Raw genomic sequence first — 12,984 nt, forward strand, 5'->3', positions numbered from 1 at the left:
TTCTTTTCTCAATATAGAGAAACTGACTTTTAACAATTCTGTATAAACATTTCAAGGCAGACCTATCATGAGCTCTGAGGTTATTAATAAATGGTACTATACTGTATATGCTTCTTTTGAAGCCATCACTCAAATAGAGCATTGTGAATGGCCAAGTGCCTTACAAATGTCTTATATATTTCTGTTTATTTGTGAGAGTGTATGTGCGTGTATACATATACATGTATGTGACATTACATAAAAAAATTTATATTATACTGTTTATTAAAATAATATTTATATAATATTTCACAATAGTAGTATTTTTCCTCTGTTTTTTAACAAATAAATGCAGCCTTGGAAAACAAATCTTTCTCTCTTAAAATAAAAAATAAAAAATTGAACAGTAGTTTATATAAAACACACACAAACATAAAAATATTTGTGTGTGTGTGTGTGGTCCTGGTAAACCCTACGTTGTTGGGACCAAATGTCCCCACAAATATAGTAATACCAGTAATTTTTGACATTGTGGGGACATTTTTTCTGGTCCCATGAGGAAAATAGCTTATAAATCATACTAAACTATGTGTTCTGAAAATGTAAAAACATATAAAGTTTTACGGTTTGGGCTAGAAAAAGTCATTAACTCAGTATAAAAGCCATTACACCAATGAAATGTCCTCATGATAGGTGTACCAACGTGTGTGTGTGTGTGTGCGTGTATGAGTGCATGTGTGGTCCTGGTAAACTCTATGTTATGGGGACAAAATATCCCCACAAAGATGGCGATATCTGAAATTCTTGTCCTTGTAGGGAAATTTTTTTGGTCTCCATGAGGAAAACAGCTTATAAATCATACTAAGTGATGTTTTTTGAAAATGTAAAAATGCAGAACGTTTTCTGTGATGGGTAGGTTTAGGGTTAGGGGATAAAATATACAGTTTGTAGAGAAAAATCATTATGTCTATGGAAAGTCTTCACAAAACATGGAAACCCAACATGTGCTTGTGTGTGTTTTGTGGCATATTTTGTTTTGTGACAAATTTGAAATCCCTATGGAAAAAAATAAAAAGAGAACCATACTGATAAAAAGACAGCTAGAATCATTTTCTATACAAAATGCTACAAAATTTGGAAATGAACAAATTTGGTCTGCAATGAGACAATGTTTTCTTTATGCATTTCTGTCACGAACATTCCAAAGATGAAAGCAGGTTAATAAAAACAATAACAAGGTTTATTTAAACAAGAAGCTAACACTTGAGACAGCGTGCCACTAAAACACAAACAATACTGGACAAATGAAGAGTGCACAAGGAGGAACTTAAATACACAATGGTGATGAACTAAATGATGAACAGCTGTGATGATTGAGTTAGTGTCCATGGAAACATGTGACTGAAGATAAACAAACTAAAAGTCCATGATAAATGAATTTAACAGAACATAACTGTGACAATTACCAGGCTGCAACAAGTTTGACTAAATTGAATCTTCAAAATAAATAATATAAGTGTTCAAATATAAGAGCCTTGAGGCTGTTAGTAACAAGTACAAAAGACATCACTGGCTACAGTATATATACTGTTATCAGAGCTGTGTTTTACCTTGTGCTTCGGGGACCAAAAATAATATTGCACTTTATTTGTTTTATTCACATGCCTAAACAATAATGAAATTGGATGTAGCCACTGGGCACTTTTAAATATATATAAAACATTTTATATAGCCTGAATACATCCTAAACTTTAAGATTAATGATGTTGGTCATAAAAAAAACAAAAACTCACTTTAGTTGCTCTCAGTGAATTTGGCATTAAAGTGTTTTCAAAGTCTCCGTAAAGTCTTTCAACTAAACACTGACACCACTGCGCTTCAATGAGTGGTGACATGCCAAACTTTCAGAGCCTTTGTTTAAACACATGGGTTTTGTCTCTTTCCTCTTAACACTGCATTATCGTTTCATTCTCTTGTCACCACCAAAGGTGCGAGTCCCAGGCCATCTGATGTTTTCCAGCACAAAAGCCGGTCCTTAGGGACTTTGGGTAATGTAGTAAACAACACTCGGCAGCTTTCAGCTCGGCTCGCTGCAGCCCTTTAAGCAGCCTCTGTGGACTCTGCTCCTCCAAAACAGAGGAAACGCATCCGGATAAACAGCCTTCAAACAATGCTTCAAACTCCTCATGAAAGATGACACAGAAACACGCTGCGCTCACCTGCCTGCCATTACTCCTCCATCTGCTGTCTTTTTACCAACTACTCTGCAATTCCTTTAAACAAACCAAATCTCTCCCGTAGTCATTGCTGGAGTGCAGAATGAGATATCACAAAATGATGGCGGGTTGTATTAACAAGCACCTGGCTGAGAGGAGCTGTATTTATAGAACGCTTCGCTATGGGAAAGGTGGAAAAACACTAAGTTTGATGCGGTTTTTTATTCATTAAACATGCTTCTGTACAATCACTGTGCACAACAATTCACGTCTCAGCACTGGCTAAATTAAAGTGAGACACTGCAGCATCTCAGGCATAATGATCTGCGATATGCTTCCTCCGAGATGCGTCACTTTGAATCAGTTGTGGCATTATTTCTCATTTATTATTTTATTTTCCTTTATTACCTGACACTGATTAGCTCTAATAAATCTGCTGAAAGGAATGAGAGCAGCTACAGAACACCATCAACAAACTGCAACGAGAAGCCTTAGCAGGACAATATCCACAGGAAGAGTGTCACAATTCACATATTTAAATTATTAATAAATACAAATATCACTCTATGATGAAGTGCTTCAAACAAAGTTTGACCCTTAAAACTGACCCTTAAATTTCAGTTTACAAGTATTATTTATAGTCAGCTTATTTGATAGCTCTATTCAAGGAGATGTTTTTATGAATTGCATAATATTTATTACTAATAATACATGGTGCTCTACAGAATTCAGGAAATATTTACAGTTCTAAACTCAAAAATCAATAGGCAGTAATAGTTTTTTAGCCAGTCAATAACCTGCTAAAAATGCTCCAAGCAAAGAATTTCACTTTTTCTCCTTTTTTTTTTTTTCGTGATGAAACTTTGTGTAAGTACTCTCTAGCATTTAAGTATAATTTTCTTTAGAGAACAACAGATTTCATTTTTAAGATGTTTAGGTTTCATTAGTTAATGTGTTAACAAACATGAACTAACAATGAGCAATTCATTTGTTACAGTATTTATTAATCTTTGTTAATGTTAATTAATAAAAATACAGTTGTTCATAGTTTGTTCATGTCAGTTCACAGTGCATTACCTAATGTTATACTACGGGGCTGTTGAATGCTCAAATCTGATTGGTTGACCAAAGTTCTAATGTGTCCAATTATTTTCAGGGAAACGCATGGCTAAAGTAGTTCTAGCTGGTCTTGACCGCATTGCAGTTCTATATCACTTCGCCAAATGTTTTCAGTTATTTCAATAGGTCCTACAGCATACAACCGCAAAATAACCAAAACCCACAATGACACCGACCAAGCAAATAAATATACAGTAGTAAACAATAGGATGAAAACGACAAATTATTGTCATGGTTTTTGCCACAAAATCGTTTTATTGTCCTGAAAGCATATACTCTCCCGCACGTTCTCTCTCTCTCTCTCTTTCAAATGTATACACGTAATGTTACTGTATAGTACGGACACACACTCGCACAGAAACGTTTGGTCAGTGCTGCTCTGATGAATTAATCAGTAAAATAGTTTAGCAACTTAAGCTACATGACTCACCAGTTAGGTAATAACTGTGCGGTTCTTGAGATAAACGTATAGTTTCGCTATTAGTAGAGACACTGCTGCCGTTAGAGACGCACAGATCAGGTAGGCTAATTCACATATGCTGCTTATTCTCTCTCTCTCTCTCTCTCTCTCTCTCTCTCTCTCTCTCAACTGCGTTAATATCTGTATCACTGGTATTATTCTGCTATCAAGGCTCAAGCCTCCGTTACTAGTTCTGAAATGACGTTTTGGAATTAGCAATGGAGGCTTGGGATGTGATGCATAAGAAATTAGTCCCACACAAAAGAGTGTTTTAAGAACAAAAACCGTAGTATAAGTGGAATAATTGACTCCGGGCCGTTGAATTCTTAGAAAATAATCCGCTTCGTGTCGTGGCCGCATTACCACCTCGGGTGTGCATTATTTTCTAAGAATTCAACGGCCCGACGTCAATCATTCCTTACTTAAAAAACACAACTTTTGATTTTAATAATTAGTAAATGTTGAAATTAACATTAATTTAGATTAATAAATGCTGTAGAAATATTGTTCATTCTTAATTAATGTTAACTAAAGTAGTTAAAGGATTAGTTCACTTTCAAATGAAAATTAGTCCAAGCTTTACTCACCCTCAAGCCATCCTAGGTGTATATGACTTTCTTCTTTCTGATGAACACAATCGGAGTTATATTAATAAATATCCTGACGCATTTGAGGCTGAGCTTTATAATGGCAGTGAGTGGGATCAATGAGTATGAGCTGAAGAAAGTGTCTCCATCCACATCCATCCATTATAAACATGTACTCCACACGGCTCTGGGGGGTTAATAAAGGCCTTCTGAAGGGATGTGTTTGTGTTAAAAAATAAAAAATAAAAAAATCCATATTTAGCAAATTATGAAGTAAAATATCTAGCTTCCGCCAGACCGCCTTCTGCATTCTACTTAAGAAGAAAGTGAAACTCTTGCAGTTCAAAACGTTTACACTACATCCTACACCTTCCCTATTCAACTTATGGAAAAAAAACGATGCAACGGCAGTTCCATTTTTTCCGTAATTTGAGTACGGAAGACGGTCTGGCGGAAGCTAGATATTACTTCATAACTTGTTAAATATGGATATTTTTCTTACACAAAGGCATCGCTTCGCTTCAGAAGGCCTTTATTACCACTGGAGCCGTGTGGAATATGTTTATGTCAGATGGATGTGGATGGAGACACTTTCTTCAGCTCATACTTGTTGATCCTGCTCACTGCCATTATAACGCTCCGATGCGTCAGGATATTTATTAATATTTCTCTGATTGTGTTCATCAGAAAGAAGAAAGTCATATACACCTAGGATGGCTTGAGGGTGAGCAAAGCTTGGGGTAATTTTTATTTGAAAGTGAACTAATCCTTTAAGTAATGTTAAATAATGAACCTTATTTTAAAGTGTTACATATGTTCTCTCATACAACATAATGCTGGTATACTCCAGTGATTGAACAGGGGAGCTTTACATGTAGAAATGAAGGATTCAATAATGTTTCCTGGCCTTTAATCACATTTACCCAAAGCTAGCAACATGCTGTGCCTCAAAGAGAATAGACTTCTCAAAGGGAACAAATGCTGAATTTTCATTTCTTTTTCATCCTTTTAGGTCTGAGATTGAACCAAAATCAAAGTCAATATTTTGAATGTTTCTATGTGAGTGCGAAAGGGTGAGACATTGCAAGAATGTTTTCCTTATTTCCAATAAGATATTTTTTATTGTTTTTTATTGTTTATTGAACACACCTTTATATTTTTGACATTAATAAACACATTATCATTATAAATATACTTATATATTATATAATGCATTGTATATAATGTATATAAATTAATGCACAATATATAAATCTATATATAAATATATAGCTTAGTTTCAATAAATTGTTTTCTTTAACAGGGGAGTTATAGCAAGCTTTACAATGTATAAGGCTGTTTCACCTCAAAGGATAAAGAGCAATTTGATTCCACCTTTAAGGTTGAAGACCACTATTTATTCTTCTGTATCTTCTAAATTAATATTTAGATCAACAATGAAAAAATGAATGACCATTAGATGGCAACATTGTTTATCTTCAATCAGTCTCTGACAAAATTATGTGCTACTGAGAAACTATGAGACCTGTTTAAATGCAAATCAAGTCCAATCGACTTTTTCCTGAACTTTAATAAATTGCAAACTGACTATCAGTGTAAAGGCATCCTACAGCTAATGACTAGCCAGATGCAGATATAGACTGGCTCCCATAAAGCAGTAGATATAGTGTTCAATAGAAAACAACACTGTGGCAAAGTCATTGGTTACAAGATCAATTCGAGCTCAGGAGGTGGAATCTGTATAGTGTTAAGATCTGTACAGCGAGTGGAGTTAAACCCTATTAAAATGCAGCAGTCATTAAGTCCCACTGAGTTACACTATTTATGAGGCACCACCATGCTTCAGTAATTGTACACCCCGCAGAAACCTCGCCCTGCTAATTCATATAACATTAAACCATTTCTGTGCCATTGAGCAATTCCATCGACTATCACTGTATCCATCATCTGTACTCTTTCAGGGTGTTTCAAAAGTATCTTGTAGAACAAGGCAAATCAAATCAAATTAAAAACAAAACGAAGACATGAGGAAGCAAACGACACCATTACAACCAACAACTGACAAAGAAACAAGAGAAACACAAGGGCTATATATCACATATGGAGGTCTGTGGCATGTAAAAGATTGAAACCCCCTCTTGTTGAGCAGTGTTTTGAAGGTCGTTCATCTGCCCTAACCTAGACAGATTCATCATGATAAGATTAAAAGAGAAAAATGAAAATGTTGCCATTAACAAATGCTGAGAGTCCACCAAGACCGAAAGATTCTGATGGATCTGCTCTGAAATCTGATGAGTTACCTATGTAGGATAATAGAAGCTCTCCCATAATGCACTGCAACATGCACTATTATAATGCAGAAAAGCACTGATGAATACATTTAATCTAATTAAAAATGAACTATTTTACCCAATATTTAGGATGTTTTGTCATGTTTTTAGCAAAGCAACATGATAACACCAAATTCTATTGAAGTCAATAGTTGCTTTGTGTGCTATTTGTATAACACACAGAGTTGCTGCCAATGTAGAATGTTCCAAATTAGTCACTTATGAGCTTCCATTTCAGTTAGAATGCTGCCTTATAAGACAGCTGCCAATGTAGGCAGCGGACAGCTCACTAGGTTTTGGAAAAGAATCCATGTAACTTCTTAACTCCCAAAACAGCCACTTAACTGGAAAAAGGGGTAAAACCAAAGCGAGTAAAGGACTGACAGAGCAAAATGGATAGAAAGAGATACAATAACATAAGCAGGCATCTGATAGAAGAGAAGAACAACAACAAAAATAGTATAGATTTCTGCACTTTCAGCCACCACACAGCAAACCATTCTCTGCCTCAGGTCTAAATGAGCAAATATCACCTGTCCTGTTTATTCATATAGTCTACCATTCATTTAATTGTCTGTTTTTATGCCACCACTGCAGTTTACTTTACTGAGTTGGCAAGATTCAGTCCTGGCCAGATGCACCAGAACTGCAACAATAGAAAAACTGAGATAAAAAAATGTTGGCACTTACTAAACTCCACAGTGGTTTTGGTGGAGAAAATTAAACATTTTGTCTGAAATAGTCTTATTTCTACTTTGTGAAGGCATTAACTTACATTAAATAACTTATTAGCATTTTAGTAATGGATTGTAGATGGGCTATAAGAACTGCTAAAGTGGGGCTTTTAAAAACACTCTCAGCAAGAGTTGTCAGCTAGCGATGATGCTGAGACAACATCTGTTAAGAGCAACAACAGAAGCGTTCATCTCCCATATGAGTCTTTTTGGATTCATTACCTTCCATGTGCAAATCCCTTTGTTGAAATTAGACACCCTCCCGCTTCATTGGCTTTTCCGCTAATGAATATTCATGAAATTCAATATTAACTTTTCCTACTGGGTTGAAATGGCTTATTCTGGAATTAAATTAAAGGTCTTAATGGTCAAAGACCAATTTGAGAAGTAGTAGTGTTCAGACTTTAACGACACTGGCCGCTATGGCCTTTTCTTAAAGGAATATTTCAATTTTAAGATTAAACTGTGATATAATGTTGATTACCTCAAAAATAATTTTGATTCATCTCTCGTTTCTTTAAAACAACAACAACAAAAGCTTATAATAATAAAAGCTTGTAATTTTATAAAAAACACAAATTTGTGCATTATTTGAGGTGTAAAACTGTTTAAATAATCATTTTTTACAGTTAGTTTAGGCTTTCAGTGTTTATAGCATTGCATTGTCATGGCAATAAAGTTGCTAAAAAAACATTAGTATGCAATGTTTTCGTGATACAGTCAAATTATGTGGGTATTTGTAAGCAATAAGGTACGAGAGGCTGTGCTGTACCGGGAATAAGTCACGGCTGAAGGGCGTTGTTAGGCACGACGTGAAGCTGGAGTGCCTGCAAACCCTTCAGCCGTGACTTATTTATGATTCAGCACTAGCCTCAAGTACCTTATTGCTTTTATAAGACGGTTACCACAAAATTCAAATATTAAAGCCAAAAAATGTATCAATGCAACTTTCATGAAGTAAACTTTAACTAAAAGCCTTCCTTCCGCCAGAAAAAAATAGTCCATGACCGTGAACAGCAACAGAAGTTACATTATTACGCCATTAGATGGTGGCAAAGACTGTCTTTATAGGTGTGTCAGTCAGTACCGAAGACTTTTACATTGAAAAGACTGAATTGTTGTGAACACGGAACAAGGGTGTTGTGTAGTGATACACGGAACCGTTGGGTAAAGCGGTGACCAATCAGAATCAAGGACAGGAACTAACCTGTTTTATAATAATGTTTACGGATTGCCTCCTATTGATTTCCATTGTATGTATTCCTCATTGCAACCCAGATTGAGAGACAACCAGAAATTAGTTTTTGTGGTAATCAAGTGCTGTTGCTTGAGCTTACTGAACCCGGAATGTTCTTTCAATCAAGCATCTAATTACAAAATATCATCTTCCTCTCCTCTTTAGGCATGCAAAACAATACAGTATTTAGCAAAATCTGCATTAATAGAATTCAATTACATTTAGCGATCGTACTTTAACAAGTACACATGGGATGTTCAGTAGCTATTTGAACAGTGGGCAGTTGCCCAAAAAGAGATTCTGTCAAGTAAAATTACTGCAGCCTGGCAGTAAGTCTAGCAACAGTCTCACCAGACACAATGCAATGTTCCCTTTCAAAAAGTGAAAAGGAATCCCAAAGAAGCTAAAGAGATTTCAGGATTAACATACAATTTAGAGCTAAAGCCTTTAGCATTTCGAAATGTTTCATCGACTGCAGGCCAATAACGGGTCCCTGCGTGCACATTATTAAATCATATTGTAATGACAAAGTTGACACAATATATTGAAAGCTAGGATCAGGGGACCAGGCCTGCTTTTGTACTATGAGCATGCTAAGAGCTCTATGGGCACACCCTGTCATGTTCGTATTTGGATAAAAATAAAACAGAAAGAAAGTTTTTGTCTGTGAAAGCTTTTGTCTGTGAGAGCTGGGTATGAGTAATAGTGTCGAGTGGCTGGTGATCCAAATACATTACCTCCAATTTTCATACTATTAAAAAAAAAGCTATTCTTCAATCCAAAAAGAAGTGATTTCACCCTCAGTAGTAAGATATTTTGTGTTCAGCTGCACAGTGGAACTGTGGAAATCCCAACCACTTAATTTAAGATTCCAATTACAGGGCATTCTGCTATGCGCTTGTGCATGCTTTCTTAGTTTTTCTCTTTTCCGAATTCTGACAGCCAATTTCAGTTGGCTTCATATTCTTTTCAGCTATATTTTATGTGCTGCACTCTGCAATTTGAATTCACAAAACAGGAAACATTTGCCATGTCACAAATTAAGCCAAAAGCAGTTTGTCTTGACTGTACTGAATGTATTCACCACTAAGGCTTAATGTACTTCAAAAGATGAAATAATTATTCAATAGATGAGCTTCATCAAAAGAAATGAATCAGCTTCATCAAAAGCCTTTAACATAGTCACAGGAATCTTCCAAAACCTCCATTAAGATAATATACCTAAGTCAGAATTTAATCCACTTAAACATGGAGTAATTAGACTGAATAATTAAAATGATTAATAAATAATTGAAACGGCCCCTCAAAAATAATTTCCAGACAGAATCTTAAGTGGAGTGTGGAACAAGCCATCCAAGCGTTTCTACATTGGTTTTCTTATTTGGGTAATATATAAAAAAAGAAAAACTATTTTATGCATTTGTTAGGATTATGAGAATACTTTTTTTGTTAGGCAAACGTATCAAAAATGTACGTACTAAGTATTAAATTCAAAGTGCATTCTTGTTCGCAACCCATCGCACTTAAGTTATGTTAAAAATAGGGGTGGGGCATGATTTTATCCATATAAAATTGGATGGACTGAATGTCAGTTTGCTAAAACAATGCCATTAGGATGTTGGCCAACATTATCCAATAGCTGGTGTGGTGATATCATCAAAACAGTTATTTTAGAGGAGTATCTATGAAGAATATTTTAATAACCAGCAGAGATTAACTGTTCACAATAAGACCAGGAACTTGAATGAAGAAAGTAAATAGTGTCAGTGTTGATTTCACATTGAGCACATTTACACACACATTCTTATTATTATGCTTAATAAGCCAACATGCATGTGGTTGTTTAAATGCGTTAACCTGTTTTCCTTTATCGGAGTAAGGTGATAAATGGCTTAAGCATAAACCGATCAACAAAGCTAGATTTTTGCCCCTTTCCCAGATTTCTCCCAGCATGTAAACACATTAAAGGGTTTGCTAATCCAAAAATGAAAATTCTCTCATTAATTACTCACCCTCATGTTGCTCCAAACCCTTAAGACCTTTGTTCATCTTCGGGACACAAATTAAGATATTTTTGATGAAATTCATGAGCTATCTGGCCTCCAGTAGACTGTAACACAATTACCACTTTCAAGGTCTAGAAAGGTAGTAAAGACATTGTTAAAATAGTCCATGTGACTAACAGTGCTTCAACCTAATGTTAAGAAGCGACGAGAATACTGACATAGAAGAGAAGACATTGTTGAATAAGGTCATCATTTTTGTTGTAGTCACTGTCATTGTAGTTACATGGACTATTTTAACTATGTCTTTACTACCTTTCTGAGCCTTGAAAGTGGTAATTGTGTTGCAGTCTATTGGAGGCCAGATAGCCCATGGATTTCATCAAAAATATCTTAATTTGTGTTCCGAAGATGAAAAAAGGTCTTACGGGTTTGGAGTGACATGAGGTTGAGTAATGAATGACAGAATTTTCATTTTTGGGTGAATTAACTCTTTAACCTGCGTTCCTTTGGCTTATTGATCTTTGCATGTGTGACAAGTGACAGAAAAGTATCCTTACATGTGAATTTAAAAGGTTAGTTCACCCAAAAATGAAAATTTGTTCACCATTTACTCACCCTCATGTCATTCCAAACCCGTAAGACTTTAGTTCATCTTCAGAAAAAAAAAAAAAAAAAGATTTTTTAATGAAATCGACAGTCCGACAGACATTCTGTGCAACTACCACTTTGACGCTTCAAAAAGTTCATAAAGAGATCGTAAAACTAATCCATATGAATTAAGCGGTTTAGTAAAAATTTTCTGAAAAAACACGATTTCTTGAATTTAGGCTTTTATTCACATACAAACATTGATCAGCAAACATTAACAGAAGCTCAACCGAACCTCTGTGATGCGCAAGAACAAAACTTTTGAGGAAGCTCAAACTTGCTGCGTAACATGAGAATGAACCTCATGTTCCTCGCACGTCAAGCGAACATGCTTGAGCTTCTCTTTACCACAACTGATGTGTGAATGTGAATGTTTGTTTTTATGTGAATAAAAGCCTAAATTAAATCTGTTCATTTGGACTAAACCTCTAAATTCATATGGTTTAGTTTTATGGTCTCTTTATGAACTTTTTTGAAGCGTCAAAGTGTCAGTTGCGTAAACTGTCAATTGAGGGACAGAAGTCTCTCAGATTTCATTCATTTCATTTGTGTTCCAAAGACGAACAAAAGTCTTACGGGTTTGGAACAAACCCTTGGGTGAACAAACGCATCCAGACAGAGCAAACATTTTGAGAAAATACAGTTTAAAACTCTAACCCAAGAAATTATAAAATTCTTGGTATAAAGTGTTCTCATCTCATGCAGTCGAAGTAGAAGTGGTTCAATCAAAATTCTGCATCCGTAACTGCATGAGAGGATAATATACGAGTTTGTAAGTTTTCCACTGGAATACTGTTCAGTTTTTAATGCTTTGTTCAACATCACAACCGACATAACATATGGAATTCTCTGAGTCATATACACAAATGATTACATTTTGATGTCCCTGATTTATTAAAAAAGTCTTGTAAACAGTTTACTTGCATTGCTGGGTTATTGGTTTGTATGTAAAATGGGACAACAAGTTATTTCAATAAGCTGATTTTTGCGAGTTATCAGAGTATGGATGTGCATGTAAACAAGCTCATTGACTTTAAAAAGGCAGAGAAGATAAAAACAAAGAGCATCCATTTGATTGAGCAGCTGTAGATAAGTGAGTTCCTGTCTTTTATCACAATGCCAACTCAGCTTTGACCTTCTGCAGTAATACAGTCTGCTTCTCTATTAAAGTCTGATTATATTACCTGTAGCCAAAGGAGCTGCTAACACATGCACCTTTGAGCTGACCGGAGATAAAATTTATGGTGGGACTTCACCTCACACAGAGACTGAGGAGTGAGATGGATTTTTCACATCTCAGCGCTCTCTGTAGGTTCTTGGCATCATCTGACTAACTCTTGTGCCATCTTAATTACAGATGACTGCTGGGCAATAGCCAACACATGATTTACACCTTAAACCACAGACTGTTTGCTAGCATGATAATTAATGTGGCTATATGCTGCCTGCTTGATTACCCAATACTGCTCCAAAACAAATTCTCAATTCTCAACACAAATACTCTATTAACAAAGTACTACATCATAACCATATTTACTTCAAAGTACTTTGAAGTGTTCCCCTAAACTGTCCCCTCAAAAACATGGTAAAATCCTGGCACCTTTTGGTCCTTTTTTTTTTTTTTTTTAATAATATATTTGCATTGTAAGTGTCTAAAAAGGGAAAAAA

At 35.4% G+C, this 12,984-nt stretch overlaps 1 protein-coding gene across 4 annotated transcripts in view; it reads right to left on the reverse strand.

The window, feature by feature from the left end:
- The window catches only part of fstl5 (follistatin-like 5), a 158,495-nt gene that overhangs the window by 118,163 nt on the left and 27,348 nt on the right, over positions 1-12,984 (reverse strand). The gene's annotated exons all lie outside the window — the stretch shown is intronic.

Source organism: Ctenopharyngodon idella, chromosome 14, assembly GCF_019924925.1.
Source record: "Ctenopharyngodon idella isolate HZGC_01 chromosome 14, HZGC01, whole genome shotgun sequence".
Lineage (NCBI taxonomy): Eukaryota > Metazoa > Chordata > Actinopteri > Cypriniformes > Xenocyprididae > Ctenopharyngodon > Ctenopharyngodon idella.